The following is a 12,345-nucleotide window of genomic DNA, read 5'->3' on the forward strand; positions in this document are numbered from 1 at the left end:
CAGAGGGCTCCTCAGGTGTCTTTTCTCACAGCCCGGGCGGCCTTGAGGTGTGGTTTCTGACACACATTGGAAGAATCACAGGTGAGATAGGGAAACAGGGATTCATGGACAAATGGTACTTGTAATAGTTTCTCTTGGCTTTAGTTGTTTTAATGTTACTGATAATTGAATTTGAGGCGTTGAGTTCAGTTTGGGGTGATGGGTTTAAGGTCTGTTTTCATTCTAGGGACCAGGAAACCCTGATCTTTCTTATAAATAGCGAAGGTACGGGATTGATGCATGTGCTGGTTAGTTGATAACTAAGATTAGAATTTGTTCTTTCTGGGAAGCTTTTTGATAAGATTAGAAGGTACTTGCTGATTGATATGTAGCATTACTTTGTTGTTTTCAAAAGATGCTGGTTGCTTCAGTTAGCCTATTTCTCTAATTTGTCTCTGGGTATACCTGCCACGGGGCTCTTTTGCAGTGAGCATTGCTGTGGCCATTGTGCTCATCAGTTGTAGTGTCAGTCTAATCTGAAGGTTAGAGATCGTTGAGTCCACTCTTCCTACTCTCCACATGAGGATGGGGACTTTGCCAGGGTTTCATACTCAGGCGTACTGATTCTCCACCTGTAAAACCCATCCATTTGTATGTTGCAGTTTCTCAGTAGCTGCCTGCAGGTCATATAACGTTGCTCATAGACCATATCCATGAAGAAGCATTTCTCTCTGATGAAAACCTCAGCTTCAGGGTCCCCTGTTGAATCTATAGTGTGACTGTGGGGAAGAGGAGCTAACACCTGACTTGGTGCCCAGCACCGGTATTTGGGGATGGTGGCTGGCTGAGAAAAGGCAGTGCCTCTTGTGGTCTGCTAGCAATATGCGTGTTGATCTTAGGGGGCTTCATCATGATGTTAGGGGGCTGAGAGATTATTGGAACCTACTTTTATCAATATAGCCAGTATACTTGTGGAACAGAGAGAGCAGCCTGGTATTATAGGAGGATCACTGGGTATGAAGCCAGAATGCCAAGTGTGTCACTTTGCTGATACCTGCTTTCCAAGTAAATAGGAATATCCCCAGTGTGTGTGCATCCTTTCGTTAGTGGGAAAGCCCCAGTTTTTTTTTTTTTTTTGCGGTACACAGCCCTCTCACTGTCGTGGCCTCTCCCGTTGCGGAGCACAGGGTCCGTACGCGCAGGCTCAGCGGCCATGGCTCTGGGCCCAGCCGCTCCGCGGCATGTGGGATCTTTCCGGACCGGGGCACGAACCCGTGTCCCCTACATCGGCAGGCGGACTCTCAACCACTGCGCCAGCAGGGAAGCCCCGAAAGCCCCAGTTTTAAGATCTGAGGTTGCTTTGCAAGGGTCGCATCAGAGTAAAGAGAGTTCGATGTTATTAAACTATTGTACCAGTCACGAAAGGCAGCCTTATTCCTTGTTCTTCCCTGTCTTCCAGACCTGCCTGCCTGCCAGTACATCTGTCCATCTGCCGTCCATCCATCCGTCTACCCACCCACCCTCGCATCCATCTAGTCCTTGTTCAGGGCCTGCTGAGTGCTAGCACTGTGCCAAGTGTGGGGCTGCAGTAGAGGAAAAAGACAGGTCTGGTCCTTGCTGTCTTTTGGCTCACAGTCTAGTAGTGAAGTTAAGTAAGTATAAAAATAAGTACAAAGACCGTAACAAATACGTGTACGAAAGATTAATTACAGCACTGACAATGGCTGTAAAAGAAGAGTACACGGTGCTCAGAGGCCATAAAGCAGTTGGGAGGTCAGAGACAGCTTCCCAGAGGAAAGAGGAGTTGGAGCTAGCAAGGTGAAGAGGTGGCGACTGCATGTGTCGTGATCCCAGTTGGGGCAAGGGTGTGATGAATTCACGAAGTCACGCAGCCGGGGTGGTCAGAGCCCTGAGCGTGAGGGGACTCTGCAGTGCTCACGGCCCAGTGGTCAGGGCATTGCTTTCTTGACCTGTGCTGGAGACGCCCGACAGAGTCTGTCGTTGCTGACTCTTCTTTTTCAGAACTCCCATCTATCACCAAAAACATCTGTTACTGAAACATTACCTGCCATGGTTTCCCAGATAGCAGTTGGCCTTATTTTTATTGCTTTAAAGATTGGTTGCTTCCTTTGCTTCTTGAGGGGGTGGAAGAACACCTTGATCTCATTAGTGGTTTCACTCATGAAGTAAACACTTACTGAGCATGTAACTGGGCCTGACACTGCAGTCCTTGCCCTCAGGAGCCCACCAGCCGACAGATGGGAGTAAATAAATGACGATGATGCTGTGTTGGGGCTGGTAAGTAGTGGAAATGGAAGCTCATGGCACCAAGTCAGACTCACAGGATCTCAAAGATAGATGTTCTGTGTCCCAGGTGCAGGGGAACACAGGCAGAGGAAACAGATAACAGGCGTCCAGAAGCAGGAGAGACCATGCTGTGGCTAAGGTGTGGTGAGCTGTGTGGGGTTGCAGGAAACAGGTCAGAAAGGTGGTTTGGGGTCAGTCCTCAGAGGGACTCGCTAGCAGTGCTTAGGAGTTCGGATGTTATCCTGTGGCCGGTGGAGATTTGTTCCAGAGTTATAGGAGGAGAGAGACCCCTTCAGTTATACTCCTGGTGTGGAGGATGGGTGGTATGGGAGGAGACTGAGAGATGGGTGAGGGAGCCATAGGGATGGAGAGGAGAAGGTGGGTTCGAGAGAAACCAAGGTAGAGGCCTCTCTCCTTGGAGATTTAGTGGATGGGAGGGAGGGTGGGCAGTGCCAGGGTTTCTCACTTAGTGATGTGAAGTGCTGGACAGTCACAGGATAAGGAACGTGAGAGGAGTGTTGAGTTGGGAGGGGAAGTTGTGAGTTTGGTTTTGGCCATTTTGAGTTTGGGACGCCTGTGGGACAGCACCCGGCAGCTGGCCTGCTAGCCTGGAGCTCAGAGAGAGGTCTGAGCCAGAGCAGAATCCTCCGTGGTATTTGTGGGAGAGAGGCTGGTCATCTATGTGTTGAAGGGTTTTCACAGGTGGTTCTGATGCCCCACTGGTCTGGAGAGAGAGCCTTGGCCCTTGGGGAGGTGGGAGTTACTCAGTAAGGGTATGTGTAGGGAGCAGAGGGTCTTGGCTGGACTGCTGGGGGAGCCAGCATGTGGGGCGGGGCACAGTGGGAGAGTTGGGGAAGGAGCAGAGGGGTGGTCAGTGAGGAAGGAGCGACCTAAGAAGGTGATGCTATGGGAATTGGTGGGGTGGGATCCCCTCCAGCTCTCTTCCCGCGGGCCTCTGACCCTGTCCCCCGGAAGCTGAGTGCTCTGGTGCCACCCCTGATCCCCTTATTTTCCCTAACAGCGGAGCCATTCCCACATGAGAGAGGTCGTTTTAATGACCTTTGCTTCCGTGTGTGAAAGACTCTGCAGAGGAGGCTCTGCATCCAGCCTCTAAACCCTTCAGCCTCTCTCAGAACCTTCTTGAGAAATCCACCCCTGCCTTCTTTTGCTGGCCCTTCGGACTGAAATCTCTGGCTCCTGAAGCAGGAAAGTTGGGGCCCCATCTGGCATTCTGGGGTTCAGGGTGGTCTGCAACCTCAGTGGGAAGGGGATGTGTCTAGATCCCAGGAAAGGCAGCTACCAGACATGTGGGAGGAAGTTCTGAAGGTGAGAAACCACTGGGCCTGGACCAATGTGGTGTGGGAGCCCTGTGACTTGGGAGTGCATCCTTGGTCCTCCATGTGTCCTGAGCTTGGATAACGGAAGAGCCTGCTGTAGAATTTCCAGAACTTACAAGTAAGGTCTTAGAGTTATAAAAGTACCTGAGATCTACTCAGACGGCTGGTGGAGGGAGGGTCCCAAGTTGCCAAAGTGGAGTTCCACCCCCCTGGTAGGACAGAATGCCTCAGATCAGCTAACAGAACCTGGGGAAGAGCCTTTAATCTGAGAGAGCCAGTGGGAGACTGATCTATGATCCAACATGTCTATTGTAAGTATCACCCTGAACCCAAAGACGTAGGAGTGTAGGACGGAGGCAGAGACCCGCTTACCACTGACCCTGGTGCTGAAAGCCACAGCTGAGGAGTAGTGAGACAGGATCAGGGATACCTGGAAGGAAGTAGCTGTCCTTAATACCAGGGCCAGCCATCCTGGTATGAAGCTGTTTGTTTCTCAGGAAAGGAAGAAGAAAAGGGATTAATGTTTGTTTAGTTGAGAAACCCCAATGCTTAGTCGAAGAGAAGGGAATAGATGGATAGATGGGAGTGCATGTACCTTACAGAACATAACATGTTCAGCTCTGTGGGATGGAACATAAAGAAATGGTTGAGAATAGGGGGTCAGACTGAGCTGGGTTCAAATCCCGCCTTTGCCCAAGGGCTTGCTGCCATAGCCAGGGAGGATACTCTTATCGACTGTGTGTCCTTGGATAAGTTATCTAACTTCTTTGGGCCTCAGTTTTCTCACTTGAAACAATACCCAGTGATAACAATACCCATCTTAGAGAATTATTGTAAGGACCAAGTGGTATATTCCTATGGGTAAGGTGCTTACCAAAGTGTCTGTCACAGAGTATTGCTTCAGTAAATGACAGTAGTAATAGTGATGATGATGGTACCATCGTCAGCTGAGGACCTCTGCAGATACCTCCACTGGACTAAACCCCACCCATATAGCAAGTGTGTGAAATAAAGAACTTCAGCTCTGTGACCCTCACCTACGGGCGGGAGCACTGAGAGGATAAGGATGACAGTGGAGCATCACAGGAAAGTTTACGTGATGGAAGTTGAAAAAGCCCCAGGCCCAGGAACCTTGGTCAGGGGAGTGTTATTGGCTGTGAAGAAGCGAGGCAAGAGGATTCTGGATCAACAGCTGGAGGTGATGAGGATAAAGTAGCACATTAGCCTTAGTCTTTAGTGATGGTAGAGATTGTCACCACCTCTTTCACCTCCCTCAGTGTTTGGTGGGCACTGGGGGAGGTGGCATGAGAGATTATTTACCTAAGGTCTGTTCGCCAACTCCACAAAGTCTCATTTTTACGAATAGGCTTATTACAGAGTAGCCTCATATTAAATGTTTTGAATAGATAGGATGAAAATCAATGAGTCAATCAATTTCTGGCTCTTTCCAGGGAAGTCTAAACATAGTAATAGTGACAATACTATATCTCCAAATATTGGTAAAGATTTAATGCAATTCCAGTGATACATTTTATAAAACTTGATAAAATAGCGATCTTCATCTGGAAAAATAAATTGGTAAAAAAAATTTTAAGGCAGTGAAATGGCCTCATTCTTCCGGATTCTGTTTGTTTCAGCGAATGTTTGAGTTGCCTGCTCTGTGTAAAAACAGCACCTGCCCCTTTGTTGGGGGAATATAAAAATGGATATCCATTGTGATACATACTCTCATGTAACCTTCTAGCATTCTCTTTATGAGGGAGCCATTTCTGTAGGTTAGGGTATGAATGACACAGAACTCAAAATAATGAAGACATAAATAAGATTGAAGTTTCTGTCTTATGTGTGAGAAGTCAGGAGGGTAATCAGCTCAGAGTATTGAGCCTACATGGTCAGAGACCCAGGTTCCTTCTGTCTTGTTCCATCGTGAGGTGATCTTGGGGATGGCTTCTAAGACCAAGGTCACTTTATGGCCTGAAATGGCTGCTGGAACTCTGGCTTTTGCATCTACATTGCAGACTTTGAGGGCCACTTTACAGCAATTGCACATGACACTTCTTGCATCCCATCGGCCTTCTCTTGGTCTTATGGCCACACATGGCAGTAAGGGAAGCTGGGAAATGTAACCTGTATTCAGGGAAACCATATGTCCATCTAAAAACCAGAAGTTCTGTTACTGAAGAAGAAGAGGAGGATGGATATTGGGGACCAGCCTCACCATTACTGGCCCCATTTAACAGATGTGGAGCCTATAAATGGTTGAGCCTCCAAAACTTACTATAAGGCAATAATTTTTTAATCCCACATGGCGCTTGGGTAAAAGCAGGAAAACAGATGAATGGAAAAGAAGTCAGTTCATTGGTAACTTACCCAGGAGCTAAATTCATGAGATATCAGGAGTTATACAGAAGCACGGGAAGGAATGATTATTATGTTGGGGCATTTGGATTTCAATGCTGAAAAGAATTGATAAGCTTAACCACTACTGCAGTGGATTCTAGGCGAGTTTGAGGTAAAGAACAAAAAAATGGAGTTAAAGGTGGGAAGATGTATATTGAATTCTGTAGTAAGATCTAGGAGAGACAGGTTACTGAATCAGGTAGTAGGGGGAATTAGGAGGGAGAACTTTCTTGTCTACTTGGTTTCTTTTGGTATGTATAACTCCTGAGTCAGACAAAGGACTTTATTACCAGCATAAGCATCAGTGTGTGTCAGTTTCCCTTCCCACAAGTCCCATGGAGGTGACACTGTGGGTCCAGATGGATGCTTTGCCTTGTGTCACACCTGAGAGACACAAGCCTGGGGAACCTGCTGCTTTATGGCAGGCAGTGAGCAAGGCCGCCCTTTGTCCCTGAGGGAGACATTATCGCATCTCTCAAGGTTGCTCTCTGCAACACAACCCTGTGAAATGGCCTAGGTAAAGGGTGGTCAGGACCTTGCATTCTTGGCAGTCCCAACAAGACAGGTTGGAGTGCCAGAGACCGCGGAGGACTGAGTCTCCCAACAGGTGTTGTCAGGATCAAATGGGACGATGCGTGGAGACGCGTGTGCAATGGGAAGCTCTCAGTCAACGCTACCCTGTAGAATGGCTGTGGGCTGCGGAAAGGCAGGCCCAGCCATGGCTCAGGCAGCTGGCAGTCTTTCCACCTGGTGTGCCGTGTTTAGACAAGACTGAAGGTGCAGTGGGGAGGCGGAATGGGAGAGAAAGGCTACTCTCAGTTCCTTGTGTTTAGCTTTTGCCTCTTGTACACATTTCATACCCAGCACATCCCTGGGGCATGTACTCTGCTAGCTCTTGGTAAATTATTTATAATTCTCTTTTTTCTTATGTATAATCAAATGAAGTCTGTTTCTTGAGCTTAATATTTGTGGTTTTCTTAATTAAAAATTGAGTACAGCGAGTCTTTCTTAAGAAATAGGGTATTTTTTGTTTATACGTATATTTAGCAAAATCCTTGACAATTGGTTCCAAACTAATGAAATTTTAAACCTAGATGATGTATAAAAGTATTATAAAAATGTGGAGCTAAAAGACATTTGAAGATTAGCTCGACTTTCTAGTTTTATACAGGAGGAAATAGGCAAAAGAAGTGAAGACGTTAACTAAAGAGTGGTCACCGTTGATGAGTGATGGAGATGGTGTTGGACCTTAGCTTTGAATCCACCAGGGTGAATGGAGAGGGGACCAAGGGGAGCCTATCTGCACTATTTTTGGATAAATGTCAGGCCAGGTCTCATCTGTCCTCATTCAAGAATGAACGAATAGACAAATTAAACTAGAGAGGACCCACTGAAAAGATCCAGCAGTATAAAGGGAAATAAACAAGGGTGCAAAAAATAGAGAAGATCAGGCTTTGGGAAAGAAGTTTCCAAACTTTTACTCAGTAAACTGAAGTAAATTTCAAACATCATCTTCTTTGTCCTCTCAGAGAAGTTATAGGTGCTATGAAAGATGAAATGATGAGTCAACAGACTGAGGTGAAGCAGGAGCTTGTGGACTTAAAGAACGTGGGGCAATAAATCACACATGCCAGCACTGAAATTAGTGGCACTGCAGAAATTCAAGGTGTCAGGAGGAGGACAAACTGCCAATTTCACAAGGGACAGGAAAGCAGCAGAGGAGACCACAGACGTGGATGATGGACCAGACTGGAGACCAGAGCAAATCCTCAATTTTCCCGAACCGAAGAAGGACCTGAATCTGTAAATTATAAGGGCTCATCATGAACCAGGCAAAAGTAACAAAATTATCTAACACTTCACATATCCAGGTGAAGTTTTTTGTTTTTTGTTTTTGTTTTAATTTCAAGGATAGTGAGAGGATACCATTAGCATTCTGGTAGAAGGAACCTTTAAATCCAAGAAAAAAAAAAACGAAGCTAGGCTCAGGCTTGTCTGCAGCACAGGTGCCAGAGGCAGTGGAGCAGTACTGATCGAGTTTTGAGGGAAGGGTTGTGACCCAAGAATTTCATACTCAGCCAAGTTTTATTTCACATTTGATGGCAACAGAAATTCATTTCAGTCTTACAAGGACACACCTTGAGTGTAGCTTTTGCCACACCCACGCACCATTCCTGGGGGGAAAAAAATCACTGGAAGCCATGCTCCAGTAACAGAGAGATGAGTCAAAATGAAAGCCCATGAATGGACAAGTCAGAGTAGGAAAGGATTGGCAGTCAGAGTGGAACCATTCAAATATAAAGTTATTTCTAAATAATTGTGATTGTGATTATAAAATAGAATACAAATGAATTGATTATTAAAAGAAGATATAACATTAAACCTTAATTAACAGAAAAAGCAGGAATAAAATTCCTGCTCAAACCAGAGATCATGCATGTGAACACAGTCTGTACTCTAAAGAACTGTACAAATGTGAGGGATGGAAAGATCTCCAGACTTTTTATATATGTTGTTTCAAAGTTGGGTTGATAGACCCTTTTATTCTTTCTTTCCTGTCATGAGTCAGGTGTTGGGATTGGCATAGTCCATAAGCACGTTCTTTTTATCAGTGCGTTAGCCTCTTGTTGGGGTGTTTATGTTGGAAATAGTATTTCATTGCAAGTAGACACAGTATGCTATTCGGAGTCAGAAGACCTGGGTTCCTGCTCTGATTCACCTTAGTTTTGTGAGCCCTAAAGAAGCACTGATTTCAATCTCCTTTAAAAGTGATCGTAATACTTACTTTGTGATGTCTTACTGACCAGCATGGCTAAAATGAAAAAAATATATATATACTGTATCAAGTGCTGGCCAAGGTGCCGAGCAGCCAGAACGCTGGTAGGAGTGTGAATTGGTTTAGCCACTTTGGAAAACTGTTTGGCATCATCTACCAAAACTGAACACGTACTCACCTTATGACCCAGCAGTTCTGCTCTTGGGCATCAACCCAACAGGAAGGCATGCAAATGTGTTACCAAATGGCATCGCTCAAGAGTGTTATAGCAGCACCACCTGTGATAGCCCAGACTGGAAACAATGCCAGTGTCCATCAGCAGCAGAGTGGACAGATGCAGGGTCAACTCCCACAGTGGGAAACTGTCATCAGTATGAGTTCGTGAACAACCATGAAAAATGAAAAATCAGGATGAATTTCACAAACATAATGTTCATTCAGGCACAAAAGGTTGTGTACTGTATGGCTCCGTTCGTATAAAGTTTAAACGGACAGAAGTAATCTCCGCTGTTAGAAAGCAGAGTGGTGACCACCCTTGGGAGGCAGGTAAAGGTCGAAGGGGGTGCGGTGGGTGGTGGGGGCTCACGATGTTCCTCCATCTGGGCGCTGTTACGCGGGTATGTTCGCTTTGCGGGAATCCTCTGACCTGTGCGCTGGTACTGTATTATTGTATGCATTCTTCTGCACGTATGCTGTACTTCCACGTAAAGTTTATTGAAAACTCTGTCAAAGGAAGCATAGCAGTCACATTGCTCTCACTGAAATTCTTATTAATAATGAGAAGGAAAGTTTTTTGTATTATAGAGTAAAATAATTTAACATATTTCATCTTTATCTCTTCCTTCAATTGTTTGCATTTGTTTTGTAACGTATAGAACGTGTCGGTACTTCAGAACATATATTTAATTTACAGATAAACATATGTATGTTAGAGGTGCTTGCTTAATGTTTTTTCAGCTGTTGGGAGTGAAGGATCTGAAAGTTTGATGAGCTGTGACTCAAGGTCACAACAAAAGGGGGCAGCCCGAGCCGGGCCTGGCTGCGGGAAGCAGGTGGCGAGTGAGGGCCTCAGTCGGTTTGGTCGGCGGCCTGTGTTTGGGTTGGTTTCTTGCTGCTGGAGTGCGAAGTGTGCACCAGGGGAGGGTGGAGAGGGAGGCAGGGCCTGGCCTCTTAGCGCCTTGGGTTCCTGTGGGGAGGGGCTGCGAGGCAGCTCTGGAAGCCGGTGAGCAGAAGAAAGGAGCCAGCAGAGGTGGCCAGAGAGGCTGAGGAGACAGGAGGGGGAGAAGCATGAGGTCATTGTTTGAGGCTGCTGATGAGTTTCCAGAAAGAGGGACTGGTGAGCCGTGTTGGAGGCTACCGAGAGCTCAGCCACTAGCCTGAGCCTCAGCCGTTAGAAGGTCCTGCTGACCCAAAGTCGGGTGGGGGTGGGGCGTTGCCGTGGGTGGTGGGGAGGAAGCAGCCTGGAGTTCAAGGGCAGAAGCTCTTTGGAAGACTGGGAGAACTGCGGATGTTCTCAGGCCGAGAGAGTGGCGGAGACTGAGGTGCGAGGGGGGTGCCGGCCCTGGGTCTCTGGTGGACGCCTCTTCCTCAGAGGTGGGAGTGGGGTGTCAGGAGTAGACGCGGAAACATTTAGGTTAAAGGAAGGACCCGAAGGAGCCAAAGGCAACTTTCCGCAGTGAAGGAGGTCATGAAGCCGCCCACCTGGCTGTGGGGGGCAGAGGGAGGGGGCGCTTTGGAGGAAGGAAAACAAACCAGCCCCGGGGCCCTCTGCAGGCGCCGGGTGCAGGATGCTTGTCTGTGCCAGTGGGCGGCTGAGAGGCTGCCCCCGTGCTGGGTGGGCTGGGCATTGCCTCCCTGGCACGCACTCTGAGGCAGGGGTCCCCAGGCGGACCCTCCCATGCTTACCACAGCATGTATCCAAAGCGTGGTGGGAAAGGAGAATAGTGACCGAAGAGGTTGAAGTTAATTCCGGTGATTTTAGGACAGGCTCTGCTACCTGATAGGCTAATGATATCACATATTGATCTATGGGGAAGGTTTTTGACATTTCAAAGAACAGATTCAAATCAGATCTTCTAGCACTATAGTTGGTCTGACCTTGCTGAGCCTTGAGAAACAAGTCTTACCGTCTGGAACATTGTGTAAATGGAATTATCCCCCCTACTTTTTACAGCGGCTACTGTTTGGAAAGAGACGTGCTGGGATGGTTTATCCTATTGGCCTGGGATTATGAAGCCCAACATGTGTTCCTGGTAAGTGGGTTCACTGACCCTAGTGACCTGTGCCCTCTTGAGCAGAGAGCCAGGCTGTGGCACCCAGAGGTGCAGCTGGTACAGGTGAGCCGGGTCCTGTTGCAGTCAGAGGAACCTGCTATCAGCAAGTCTGCAGGGTCGAGGAGGGCACAGGGGCTTTCGGGACATCAGGCATCCTCAGTGAGCCACACGCACAGGGTGTTTTAGGGGTTTCTTCTCGCCAGATGAATTAAGCTCTGGGGTTTTCACCACTGGTTCTTGTATCAAGGGTTTTTTCCTTTCTTTCTCTCTCTGCCTCCTCCTCGTGCAAGAACACTTGTTGCCACCCTGTTTTGCTGTCATCCTTTTGCTCCTGTTGCTCAGAAGACAAACATTCTGTATCGGCCTCCCAGCAGTTGGGGTGACTTGGGCGACCTCCTTTCTCTCAAGCTCAGTCAGGTCCTTGTACCTCCCCGCAAGCCCCTCCCCTCTCTCAGTTCAGCTCCCCTCCTCACTTTTGGCTGTCCTTGCTTCAGACCCTTCATCAGAGAGGGCCGGCTCATTGTGTGAGTTACGCTTGGCCCTGGGAGGATGGGTGAAGGAATATGAAGATATAAAGAATCTTATAAGATTCAAGGAATAAGACTTGATCATCGTCTTCAAGAGACTCTATAATCTACTCGTCAACCCCCTGCCTCCCTCTCCCCTCCCCCCCCACCCCCAATTCTTGTTCCCTGAGGTTCTGCCCACCCCATCGGTCACCTCTTCCAAGAATGCTTTTCTGCACTCCCCAACTCACTGGAGCTCTCCTCCTTTTAAACTGTCCTGACACTTGTTTCAACCCCCTCTCATGGCCCTGGCCACGATCTGCATTGCATTGTGCTTTTTTTTTTTTTTTTTTGCTGTACGCGGGCCTCTCACTGTTGTGGCCTCTCCCGCTGCGGAGCACAGGCTCCGGACGCGCAGGCCCAGCGGCCACGGCTCACGGGCCCAGCCGCTCCGCGGCATGTGGGATCCTCCCGGACCGGGGCACGAACCCGTGTCCCCTGCATCGGCAGGCGGACTCGCAACCACTGCGCCACCAGGGAAGCCCGCATTGTGCTTTTTTGATGTCCCCGGTACCTCCTGCCTTAGCTCCTTGACTAGACTTCAAGCTCTCTTAAGTCAGGGATTGTGTCTTGCTCATTATTGTATTCTGTGCAGTGCCTTGCTCAATGCCTTATACATAGTAGGTGCTCCATAAATTTTACTAAGCTGGAACCAACATGGACTCTCATGGCTCCCAGCATCCATCCCCTTTGCAGCCATGGTCCTC

The 12,345-nt window shown here is 47.9% G+C and overlaps 1 protein-coding gene across 16 annotated transcripts in view; it reads left to right on the forward strand.

Annotated features, from left to right (window-relative positions):
- The first annotated feature begins 1,457 nt into the window (after positions 1-1,457).
- RALGPS1 (Ral GEF with PH domain and SH3 binding motif 1) overlaps positions 1,458-12,345 on the forward strand; it is a 273,494-nt gene continuing 262,606 nt past the window's right edge. For all 16 annotated transcript variants that reach the window (XM_024762460.1, XM_024762461.1, XM_024762466.1 and 13 more), the window contains exons 1-2: positions 1,458-1,631; positions 10,973-11,051. The gene's annotated coding sequence lies outside the window, so the exon portion shown is untranslated. The remainder of the gene's footprint in view (positions 1,632-10,972; positions 11,052-12,345) is intronic.

This window comes from Neophocaena asiaeorientalis, unplaced genomic scaffold, assembly GCF_003031525.2.
Source record: "Neophocaena asiaeorientalis asiaeorientalis breed wild unplaced genomic scaffold, Neophocaena_asiaeorientalis_V1.1 scaffold78, whole genome shotgun sequence".
Classification (NCBI taxonomy): domain Eukaryota; kingdom Metazoa; phylum Chordata; class Mammalia; order Artiodactyla; family Phocoenidae; genus Neophocaena; species Neophocaena asiaeorientalis.